At 38.2% G+C, this 12,867-nt stretch overlaps 1 protein-coding gene across 2 annotated transcripts in view; it reads left to right on the forward strand.

The window, feature by feature from the left end:
• The window catches only part of Tmtc2 (Transmembrane O-mannosyltransferase targeting cadherins 2), a 553,554-nt gene that overhangs the window by 482,896 nt on the left and 57,791 nt on the right, over positions 1-12,867 (forward strand). The window lies entirely within an intron of this gene.

A 12,867-nucleotide genomic window follows, 5' to 3' on the forward strand; every position in this document is an offset into this window, starting at 1 on the left:
GAATTAGCCGATCCGGCGTTCTCCCGCGGATTCGTCTCGGAATGAAATTCTGATTTCTCGACAGCAGCGTTTAAATATTTAAATAAACGTGAACACGTGATAAATACTAATTGTTCTATTTTATTCTTAGAAATTATTATAATTGAGAATCTTTTAATCGTTGTAGCTGTGATGAAAATGGTTCGGGATGAATAAGATTTTTATAAACGTTTACATCGATGGATGTCAAGGATGGATGTCAATTATGTCAAGGTTATGTAAGGTTTATGTCAAGATGTTCATTAACAAACGTGTCGCGTTTGAACAAAATACGAAAAAAATGATACGAATCGTTGTAACTGTGAAGAAAATTGGGAAGAGATCGAATAAAATTTTTATTTGTAAATTTTGTAAATTGTTAATTCGTAAGATGTTCATTTACAGACACGTCGCGTCTAAACAAAACACGAAGAAAAATGATGAAATTCGAATAACGTATTCGAACAAATGGACAGAATAATCTGCGAAATAAAAGTTCGACCAAACGATAACAAAATATACCGCTAAAAAGAATTCGTTCGGCTAACAATTTCGCGGAAACATTTCGTCGATTCGATTCGAATAATACCGAATTCTAATTCCGCGTTAAATACCAGAAATTCGAGCGACGGAAAGCAACGGAAAGGGAACGATCGCGCGTCGAATAACTCGGCGATAAAAAAATCGAAAATTATCCTCCCATAATCCAAAGTACGTCGAGCACTCACCGGCCGTTTAAAAATGCAAATTTCGATGCCCGGCTGTAGTTCGAAATCCATCTCCGGTACATTTTCATCGGGCGAACGGTCCCCCGTCGTGTCACCGTCAAACTTTTCGAAACCTGTATCGACCCGGCCGAAACAGAAAATTTAGCCGGGCTCGTAAAAGACCCGAGAGTATGCCGCAGCAAGAATAAATACCCTCGTAAAGGAGCATAACGCGTAGCGGTAAAGTCTCTCTCTCTCTCTCTCTCTCTCTCTTTCTCTCTGGTGGCGGCGCGCGCGTGATATTTCCATTATTTTTCCGAGCGGCAAGATAGCGAGCAGCTTCCAATTTATCTCGAAATTTTCCAGCGAATTTGATCCCGGTCCTCGCGTAATTTTCACGCAGAGCGCGTCATTCGTCGACGATCCAATCCGCGGCTGTGGTTACATCGAAACGCGAAATAATTTGCGTCCGCTATTAAAACACACCGACGATACCGTGCCAGATCTGTGCACCGACGCGGCGTATACGCGGAGAACGGCTGCGTGCGTGTATACGCCGCCGAACATTGCGATACGTGCGATCGCTTGCCCGCGGCTCGCCGATGAATTTCGATGCAAATGCGGCAAATCTCTAGTTAAATGGGATTAATAATTTATTACGATACGGCCGTTTGGAATTTCAAGAAGCGGACCGGCTCTCCCTGCTGCCTTTTTATTATTCACCGCGCATTGCTTTTATCGTCTGCGCAGCGCATTATCTTGCGGTCCTTTTCTCTCTCTCTCTCTCTCTCTCTCTCTCTCTCTCTCTCTGTGTGTGTGTGTGTCTGTCTGTCTCTCTCTTCCTGCGTTTATCTGCCTTTCTAGCCATCTAGGGTAAGGTAAAGCTAAACCAATACCGATATATTAAGTATAATTTTTCGTTCACCTATTATTTTCAGCTAAAATTCTCCTAAAAATTTTTTCAACATTTTTTTGCTTGCATTTCGTATTATCTAGTTCTCTAGTTATACAACTAAATATTTTCAGAACGTTGAAGGCTCGAATTTGGTATGAAATTAATGAAAAATGAAAGTAAATGGTAAATGTTCCAATTACCGATGCTTCAAAGAGAGATACTCGTGTACCAATTATCGTGACTCAAAGAAATATTGACGAGTCCCAAATATTTCTAATTATTTTCTCATGCATTTTCGAATACATATATTTATATCAAATCAACTTTCTGATAATCTATCCAGCAAACACAAAACTCGTACATGTTAGTCATTTTGTTTATAACTTCCAATAAACTGATGCAGTACTTAACACTAGATTTTCAATCTGAATAAGCGCAAATTAATATACTAGTTTAAATAGTAAGTATATGAGTGTAATTAGCGTAAATAGACTCGTCATTTTTCCGTCGAATGATTTTTTTTCTCTTTTAATTCTGATCTAAAATTATTTGTCTCACGTTCTCAATTCTTTATGCACATGAAATTGAGTCTCATGACTCGTACAACAGTTAAACTTTCGACAGTTTTTTAAATCTAAACTTTGTCAATATAAAAATTATGTTGATATAACAATTTATATCGAGGTATAATATGTAGCGATATAACAATTTATATCGAGGTATAACGTATAGCGATATAACAATTTATATCGAAGTATAACATATAGTGATATATCAATTTATATCGAGATATGACATATAGCGATATAACAATGTACATCGAGATATAACATATAGTGATATAACAATTTATATCGAGATATAACATATAGCGATATAACAATTTATATCGAAATATAACATATAGTGATATATCAATTTATATCGAGATATAACATATAGCGATATAACAATGTGTGTACATCGAGATATAACAATTTATATCGAGATATAACATATAGTGATATAACAATTTATATCGAGATATAACATATAGCGATATAACAATGTACATCGAGATATAATAACTTATATCGAAATATAATCCAATGGAAAGGGTTAATACAACGTGAAATGTAACACGAAAATTTTGCTGCAAATAATTTGTTGTCGAATCATCGCGATCATCGTCGAATCCGACGAAAGCGACGGCGTTTCGGACGTCCACGGTAATTGATAAGAACCCTTACCCTATGGTCCTAGTAATATAGCGTCCCGTATTATCATGCAGCGGCCTCGTTACGCCCGGATAGGCTATCCATGATTGGCGAAGCCCGAGGAAGTCGTACTGGCACGTTTCCACGGAAAACTTTTCTCGGCGCAGCGCGGTTGATCCGTCTAATTGATTAAACCCTTCTCACCGACGAGGGAATCCGAAATATTTGATATCCCGGCAAATTGAAATTCCTGCGCTCCGGCTTTTTGCATTCTCGACACCCCCGGCGAACATTGGGACCCCAGCGACACCGTCTACAACCGTCGATCGAACGTTACTCGCGCGGAATTAGGCGAATCCGCGTCGATGTTCGGAGTAATTACGATTTCCCGTGGACAGAGCCTGTTCGACCGAGGGCGGCAGCGTGTTTCGAGTCGTTTTGACATCTTGCGTCGGTGTTTGGAAACATTTAGGCGACTGCGGATGCTTCGAATTTGCGGAATAATTGTTGTCAGTGGATTGAGATTTTTTATCGCGAGATGAAATATTTATATGGAGTATTATAATCGATATTTTCGGACGAGATATACGTTTGAATATACAGAGTATTCTAGAAATGTTTCGCAATCCGGAAGTGCGGGGTTCCTGAGGCGATTTGAAGCAACTTTTTCCTTTGCGAAAATGCAATCCAAGGCTTCGTTTACGAGTTATTAACGAAAAACACTGGCCAATGGGAGGCGAACTCGGCTGATGCTTCGCCCTCGCGACCACTCGCGCTGCGTCAGACGGCCGGCGCGAACGGCATTGGCCGAATGGGCGGAGCGCTGGTCGCGCTCGCTCTCCGATTGGTCAGCGTTTTTCGCTAATAACTCGTAAACGAAGCCACGGATCGCATTTTCGCTGAGGAAAAAGTTGCTTCAAATGATCTCAGGAACCTATCATTTCCGTATTGCGAGACATTTTTGGGTCACTTTGTATTTGTAATTGAAATCTTGAAGACTCAGTCGAGCAATTCCCTAGAATTCGAACAGAGTTGTAAATATCTTGCTTTTCTCTGAATCTAGCTTGTTAATTATCGGATTCCATTAAATGTTTCCGACCTCAGATTTCTATTCGTATTAAGCGCATCGATCGGACAAAAATAATGCGCGTCTGCTGTTATAAAATTCGACGCTGACATCGTTGTTCAATTAGTCGAGGCCGGCCTGGTAATTGACAGAATATGCTCGGTGGTCCAGAATTTCGGAAAAATTACCGCGTGTGGATTATTTACACGGAAATCACGCCGGACCAGCGGCGCATTTCCATATTTTACCAAAATTTCCACGCGGTCGAGGCGAAAAATATTTTTCCGTGCACTTTATTCCGTGTCTACGATACCGAAATCGGATTTCGGAGATTGGCGGATTTCGTAGTTTCGGTTGAAACGAAGGGGGTAACATAATTGATTTAGAAAATGATTCAAATGTTCCGCTGGCGTTTCTAATCTTTCTACGGAATAAATGACGCATCCTTTTTGATCAGATATAGAAAGGGGTTAATAGAACGTATCCTCTGACATTCGGCTTTTTCGGAGCGAACCAGTCGGATGTTACGTTCGAAGGTTTTTTTTAAATATCTCTCGGTCGAATTAAAAGAGGAACATTTTTATTTCGCTGCTTTTGAACACTTTTTGATTCCGCGATATTCTCGACTTTTTCGGTTCGTTGGAATACATTGAAATTGTTCAGCGTTGCATTGTGCGGCTTTAAATAACGCCGGATAATTATTTCGCGCTTGTAAAGCGCGAACGAAATAACGCGGGGTATCCTATTCAAGTTTTCTAATAACCCACTTTGATTACGTATTTCGCATTTAATCTTCCCGTGGGCACGGCGAGATTGTAAACGCGCTACCGAAAAACTGTGTGTTATATAGGAACACAGGCTGCAACGTTTGCGCCGTATTGCGATTGAAAACTTTTTCACCAATTTCCAAAGCGCGGTGGCGCTGCCGAGAGTTTCGCGTTTTCGAACTTTTTTTGTTGTTGTTGTTACGTTTCGACTTCTCCGGTCTATAAAACGGTTTCGACAGGACCCGCGGTACAATCGAGCCCGTATGGATCCCATATTAAAGAATAAATTGGAAACACTCGGTAATCATTTCGTCTCTCCTCTTTCTTCTTTTGTTTTTTTTTTACCGACGCTTCGTTTCTACCGCTAATTAGTACGTAGAACTTTTAATTTCGTGGCTGTTCGATCTCGAATATACAATACCAGCATTATGCAGTTTCTCGACGTGCCCGCCGAGTATCGAAACAATTGATAATTAGTATAATAAGCGCCATTGATACAATATAAGGTACACTAGAAAATACAATATACAATACAATAAACAATATAACAGAAAATACGGCAGACAATAAAATAGAATATACAATAGAAAATACAATAGACAATACAATACAAAGTGCAATACAAAATACTATACAAAATATAATACAAAATATAATAGAAAATACAATAGACAATACAATAGAAAATGCAGCAGACAATAAAATAGAAAATACAATAGAAAACAGAATACAAAATACAATGGAAAATAGAATACAAAACAGAATACAAAATACAATAGAAAATAGAATACAAAAAATAGAGTACAAAATACAATAGAAAATAAAATACAAAATAGAATGCAAAACAGGATACAAAGTAGAATACAAGATACAATAGAAAACAGAAAATACAATACAAAATACAGCACAATACAAAATTCAATACAGAGTACAATCCAAGATGCAATACAAAATAAAAATGATACAAAATAATAAAATACATAATAATACAAAATAATAAAATACAAAATAAAAAAAGTAAAATACAAAATAACAATGTTGCTACATTACTTAAGATCTACCAAAACGATTCTAACAAAAACCGAAGTTGCAACGAAATCTCCACGACCCGAGAATTCCAAGACAACTGCGTACAGCGAAGAATGATCTGCCACACCCACGTATCGGGCGTGTTAGCAACGGCTCCGGTGACCCCGTAGTTCAACGACTCGCGAAATAGACTGATAAGAAGCCGTGGCTCGCGTTTCGAAAAGTCTCGGGGCGCGGTTGTGTGATCGGGCACCTCGAGAAACAGCGGAGCCAGTTTCGGTGGTATAATAAAGCTGGGCTCGATTCGTATGCCGCGAGCGGGTAATACATCTCCGGTAACACGCGCGTGTAACCCGCCCACGGCCGGGCCGGGCTCGGGCTCAGGCCCGTGGAAATCGAAGGAATTCGAGCCGCGAGTCCGCGATGCGCCGGCAGCCGGACAAAAGCGATAACGTCGCTCGCTCCGGGATTCACGGTCGCCCAGGCGACGAGATAGCCTTTCGAATCGTAACTTTAAATTGGCCGACAGAGTGATATCGGTGGCTTACGCGAACAGCATCGCGGAGAGCTTCCCGTCGAGCGGAACGCTCCGAACGCCATTGCGTTTTGCCTTTCGCGTTTTTCTCGTCTCTTTTTTCCTGGACGCGTCTCTGTACGTTTATTTAATTATTTGGTACACGTGGAACATTTTCGGACGAAGGTTGCATAATTATGTTCGTTTGTGGTTTATATTTTTTCGATTTATCGAATAGAAATTTTTGGGTATTAATGCAGATCTCTTTATCAGTTTTATCAATTTTAAATCATTTTGAAATTCGATGTTAAAAATAACGTGACACTCAACTGCCTTTTTCTTTATTCGATTTTAATTATAGTAATCGCATGTTGAGAATTTAGAATCATTTAATTCAAATTATAATACACTATAAATCTTTAACCAATGGAAGATAACATCTTTCAACACTTGACACACATTGCAATTACATTTCAAAGTGAAAATTGTCTGTGTCTTTTGTTGAAACCAGCAATCATAATTTCTTTGCCTCATTAACAATTTTAACAAATTCGAATGTAGTATGTTGGAATCCTTTAATTATTTTCATTTCGTCGATATATTAAATTGCTGCTATTGTTGTCGTAAATGCATAAAGATGCAATAACTAGATATAGTGATCTTTTTGCGGACACACAAATTTCCCATACGAAACAACGATTATTAACGAGCATTGTTGTCTATAGTGTAGATAGTAATTAAACGAACACATTTTCCTAGATCAGAGCTGCGCAATTAGGTTCCTTATCATCGACTGCGTGATCTTGTAATTAGTAACATTCTCTCAAGATACCCGATCAAATATATTTTCTACCCCCAAGCCGCGACGCGACGGATGTTTTCACCCCTTCAACGTGGACGATGACAGATAAAAAACACTGTAAATGTTATTATAAATTTTTCAGAGCTTCGATGATAAAAGCCGGGGCGATTAAGCCAACGTTCGTCGACAGTGGGCGACGCGTGTCGCCCCTGGCTCTTATCTGTTGTCATATCGCGAGAACTGAAAATATCAGAGCATTGTTCTTTCCAGGGTGTCGCTTTCGTCGCTGTTTTTTACGCGTCGTGAAAATTATGCAGTTGTTTGACTCGTCTGCGCTTTTTTGATGTATAGGGGGTGGGAAAGTTTTTACAACGAAATTAATGGTAATTTTTGTTAGTGAAATTATCGATTAATAATTTATTGGAATTTGCATTTTGGAAGCATTTTTGCAAAGTATTTTTACAGACTATTGTTGTGGACTATTATTTCAAACTATTATTCCAAACTATTGTTATATACTGTTATTACAAGCTATTATTATAAAATACTGTTACAAATATTATTGCAAAAAGTATTATTACAGACTATTATTGCAAACTATTATACCAAACTATTATTGTATGCTATTACTATTGTACAAGCTAGTATTGCAAGCTATTACAGCAAAATATTATTGCGAACTATTATTGCAAACTATTATTGCAAACTATTATTACAAACTATTACTACATTCGAATTATAATATACTAATTATTATCGACTCAAATACGTCAAAAATGCAACGAAATAGTCGATCCGTATTTTATTTGCATTTTCGAAACGATTCTAAATGATATCATAAAACGAAGTAAATCTATTAAAAATGTAATAACCCGTTTCAAAAATCTGAGAAGCTCGTACAATGAAAACCTGGAACATCCACGTACCGTCCCACCAAACAGAAACATTTCCGTCGAACATTTCGTGTAGCATCTTCCTCTGCTTATGTTCATACCAGCGCAAACATATGGCAGGATCCCGAGCATAATGCCAGGAATAATCTCGCGGGGAATTCGAAGAAGTCTGTTAGCCCAGAAAGAACACAGACGGCCGTATAAATGATATTTCCAAGAGAGGGCATAAAAACCGCGCGACTCAGCAACGAGGCGAACCCTGCAGCGCAGATTTCTTTCCGCCTATCTTCCCCCGGTCCTCACCCCCTCGGGGCATCAGCCGGCGTCCATAAAACACAGTCGCCGTTTCCCCGGCGAGAAAAGAAAGAAAAAAGCAAGTTTCGCAAGCCGGTGTACACGCGAGCCGAATAAAAGTATCGCGGAAGCCGCGGGTCAAGTGTGTTCCGGCTACAAAATTCAATTTAGAGGGCGGAACGGTCCTCTCGGGCCCCGGCCGGAACGGAGTTTAGGCTGGCCGATACTGCCGGGCCGGTGTTTACCGGTATACTTGTCGCGGTCGGTTTAGGCTGCTGCTCGAACCACTCCGTCGACTCGTTGAAAGCTACGTAAACGCAAAATAGCGAGCCGGTTTTTTATCGGCCGGCGACGTCGACGGCTCCGCCGTTCCTCGTTACATATGTTTTAGCCGACGTGTCACGTGCTCGGCAACATTAAATCCAGGGTGGTTTACGTGTCGTCGGGTTGCGCGGATAAAACCGCGATTGGACGGAGTGGTTGGGCTGGGGAAAATTTAAAAATTATTAGTTTAATAGTAGTATAGTGTTAAAATCATTGTATACAAATTATTGTATTTCACAGTTGTGTTTAATTTACTGTATTTTATTCTATTCTATTCTATATTATTTTATTCTATTCTATTCTATTCTATTCTGTTCTATTCTATTCTATTTTATTTTATTTTATTCTATTCTATTCTATTCTATTTCATTTTATTTTCTGGTTTCATTTTTGATTTTATCTAGTTTAGTTTAATTTATTTTCTTGTTTTATTTTTGGTTTTATTTACTTTATTCTATTTTCTTGTTTTATTCTTTATTTCATCTATTTTATTTTATTTTATTTTATTTTCTTGATTCATCTTCGATTTTATCTATTTTATTCTATTTTCTTGTTCCATTTCTTACATTGTCTATTTCATTTTATTTTTTTGTTTCATTTTTGATTTTATCTAGTGTAGTTTAATTTATTTTCTTGTTTTATTTTTGATTTTATTTACTTTATTCTATTTTCTTGTTTTATTCTTTATTTCATCTATTTTATTTTATTTTATTTTATTTTCTTGATTCATCTTTGATTTTATCTATTTTATTCTATTTTCTTGTTCCATTTCTTACATTGTCTATTTCATTTTATTTTTTTGTTTCATTTTTGATTTCATCTATCTTATTCTTTTTTCTTGTTTCATCTTAATTTTATCTATTTTATTCCATCTTCTTGTTTTACCTTTTATTTCATCTATTTCATTCTATTTTCTCCTTTCATTTTCAATTTCGATTACTTTCTCTCATTGTCTAGAATACCTAAATAAAAAAAGATCAGACTTCCCCACGGCCGTAAATGAGTCTAGTCTCTTAAATCACCGAAACTCCGTCGGTTCACTGATTTATACCTAGAGCAGCCACGAGCAAACGAAAGCTCGAAAATTTTTGACGTTCATTAAACGGGAACACGAAGAGTTCCTTTCGAGTCGGCGTCCAGTCCGTTTCCGCGTAATAATTTCAACTCGGCCGCGCGCAGCGCAGCCGGGAAATAAGACGATAAATCCCGCGGCGACTAAATAACGATAAATCACGGAGACCGACTAATTGCCGGCTAAGTACGAACGAATGCGGCGATAAATTAAATCACGGTAATGAGTTATGAAACAGCCGGCGTTCAACGCGCGGCCGGCGGGCTGGTTCGGTGGGCGAAAGGGGATGCAACTGGGTGCATTCGTGTTCCGACGATCGCCGTGAGAGAGAATGCACGCTGGATCATCGATCTAGGGCAAGTGTCCGTTCGATGGCAAGAAACTCTTGCGAATTGCTGTCGAGAGCGGTTCTTGCGAGTGACGAGAACTACGGTAGAAATGTACAGTAGAGCCTCTTTTATCCGAACGTTTATCTTTTTTAATATATAATGTAATATTATATTATAATATAATATTATATTCTATTTCTATTATAAAATATACATAATAATATATAATATCAATAATTATTATATATTCTATTCTATTTATAAAATGTATATAAAGCATTTTATCATTTAAAAATTTCATTGGAATTCTTTACTATAAGTGATAATGTATCTGAATAACACGATGATTAAATAATGGAACATTTGGATAGCAGAATATTGCAAAAAAATCAATAAATAAATAAATGTTCGGGAGCTTCTACTGCGTCACAAATCATTCAAAATTGTTTCTTTTCATTTAATCGATTAAAGTTGCATCTTTGACGTCGACGTCCAAGCGATCAGAGATACGTTTTTTCTTGGTAGATGCGAGTTAAAAAGAACTGCGAACGTTTTCATTGCTATCCGGTGAATCTTAAACTTCAGGCGATGGAATTGATAAGAAGTCGGGGTAAGAAGGGGGTAAAGGAGAATATTATTTCTAGGGTAGTTTTTGATGAATCAATAGTGAAACAAGATTATGTTCACTGAACAGTTAAATGTAGGATCTAAAAGTCGAGGAAAGTTGTGTTGCTGCGAACGAGTAAATTTAAGTTTAATATTTAATTCGTTTAATTGGGATAATGTATTCTTTTAATCATGGTTCAGATTTCCACGATGTAATTTTGGCATGTACGATATAATTACAATGTAAATGATATGATTTTAATGTAAATGATATGATTTTAATATAAATGATATAATTTTAATTTAAATGATACAATTTCAATATGGATAACATAATTTGAATATAAATAATATAATTATAATACGAACAACTTTGGTCTTGTCCAGATTAAAAAGGAACGACACTTCGACGATAAACGCATTGTGTTTAAATTCAATGTGTGTACGCTTAAAAATAAACATCATTTTTATTGTCAAGATATAATATAAGTCGCGTTTCTTTCTGCAGCGGTTACTACTGTTTGCTCCTTTCTTAAAAATAATAAGAGAGAGAGAGAGAAAGAGAGAGAGATGAAGACAAAGATAAAGTCAGAAATAGAGAAAAATCGATAAAGAGGGTGAGAGAAAGACAGCGAAAGAAAGAGAGACGAAGCTAAAGAAAAAGATAGTATAAGAAAGATAGACAAAGCTAAAGAAAAAGATAGTGAAAGAAAGAGGAACAAAGCTAAAGAAAAAGATAGCGAAAGTAAGATAGACAAAGCTAAATAAAGATAGTGAAAGAATGAAAGACAAAGCTAAAAAAAAGATAGTTAAAGAAAGAGGAACAAAGCTAAAGAAAAAGATAGCGAAAGTAAGATAGACAAAGCTAAATAAAGATAGTGAAAGAATGAAAGACAAAGCTGAAGAAAAAGATAGTTAAAGAAAGAGAGACAAAGCTAAAAAAACAGTGAAAAAAAGAGGGACAAAGCTAAAGAAAAAGATAGCGAAAGTAAGATAGACAAAGCTAAAAAAAATAGTGAAAGAATGAAAGACAAAGCTGAAGAAAAAGATAGTTAAAGAAAGAGAGACAAAGCTACAAAAAATAATGAAAAAAAGAGGGACAAAGCTAAAGAAAAAGATAGCGAGAAAAAGATAGACAAAACTAAAAAATAGTGAAAGAAAGAGAGACAAAGCTAAAGAAAAAGATAGTATAATAAATAGAGACAATACTAAAGAAAAAGATAGAGTCGGATAAATAGAAAGAAGACGAAGAGACATAGTAAAAAGTTAGAAAAAGAGAGGGCTAGAAAAAGAATGATAGGAAAAGATAAAGAGAGATAGAGACAGAAAGATGGAGCCAACATGGCGAAAAATCGATGAAAAGGGAAAGGAAAAGAAAGCAAAAGAAACACAAATAAAGAGAGAAAGAGGGAGAGAGGAAGCTAAAGAAAAAGCGTAAAATTGAGATAGAAATAGAGACAGCTAGATAAAAAGGGTTAAAGAAAGACGAGAGAAAGAAAGAAAATTACAGGAAAAAAGAGAGAGGGAAAGAAAAGGCCGGAGAATGAGTCGGAGAGAAAGCCGGGGGATGGGAGAAAAATGAAAGAAAAAATCGCGGAGCAGGAGGAGGAGGAGGAGGAGGAGGAGAATAAGACACGGCGGAACAAAGAGCGCCAGGTAAAAGCAAAAGTGTTTAATTCGAGCGAGTGGCGTCTCCCGTGTCCTCTTCGTTTCGCCGTTTTTTCGCGATCCGGTGCAAAGGTGCAGGCAGCGTCGGACACGCAAAGTTTCCGCGAGGAACGGGCTTTTCCCGGGGAAAACCGTGACAAAACGAGGGGGGACAGCCGGCGTAGGAACGGAAAGGGAAAGAGGAGCCGAGCCGCGGCACAATGGACGTTCTTCTGGAAGATTAAAGTGCGCCGGCACGATGGCGAGCGAGCTGCCGGGGAATGGCTCGCGTTAAAATTAAAATTGCACACAAAAACCGGCGGACTTGACGGCACACCGAGCGGGGCGGCGGCGCGGGGGTGGAGGGCACAGGGCGGTGGATATCGCGAGGAGACGCGAGGGGGTGAACCGGTCCGGTCCGTTCGCTTGTAATTTAAAAGCTTCTCGGTGGTTTTTTCTCACGGACTTACGAATTCATTAGGGATCTGCTGGCGGAGCGGTAATCCGCCGCGATGACTCTCGGAATCGATACAACGTGTCACGGGGGTGTCCCGAACGATGGGGTTCGGGGTTGATGCTGGTTGAGCGTGGCTGCCGATTTTAGGACGAATGCCGGGGGAATGGGGAGCGTAATGTTCCCGGTTGCCTCAACTCGCGCGTAGCAGTCTAAGTTAAATTTCCACTCGACATCTATTGTGCTCTAAACTT

The sequence above is a fragment of the Megalopta genalis genome, chromosome 2, assembly GCF_051020955.1.
Source record: "Megalopta genalis isolate 19385.01 chromosome 2, iyMegGena1_principal, whole genome shotgun sequence".
Classification (NCBI taxonomy): Eukaryota; Metazoa; Arthropoda; class Insecta; order Hymenoptera; family Halictidae; genus Megalopta; species Megalopta genalis.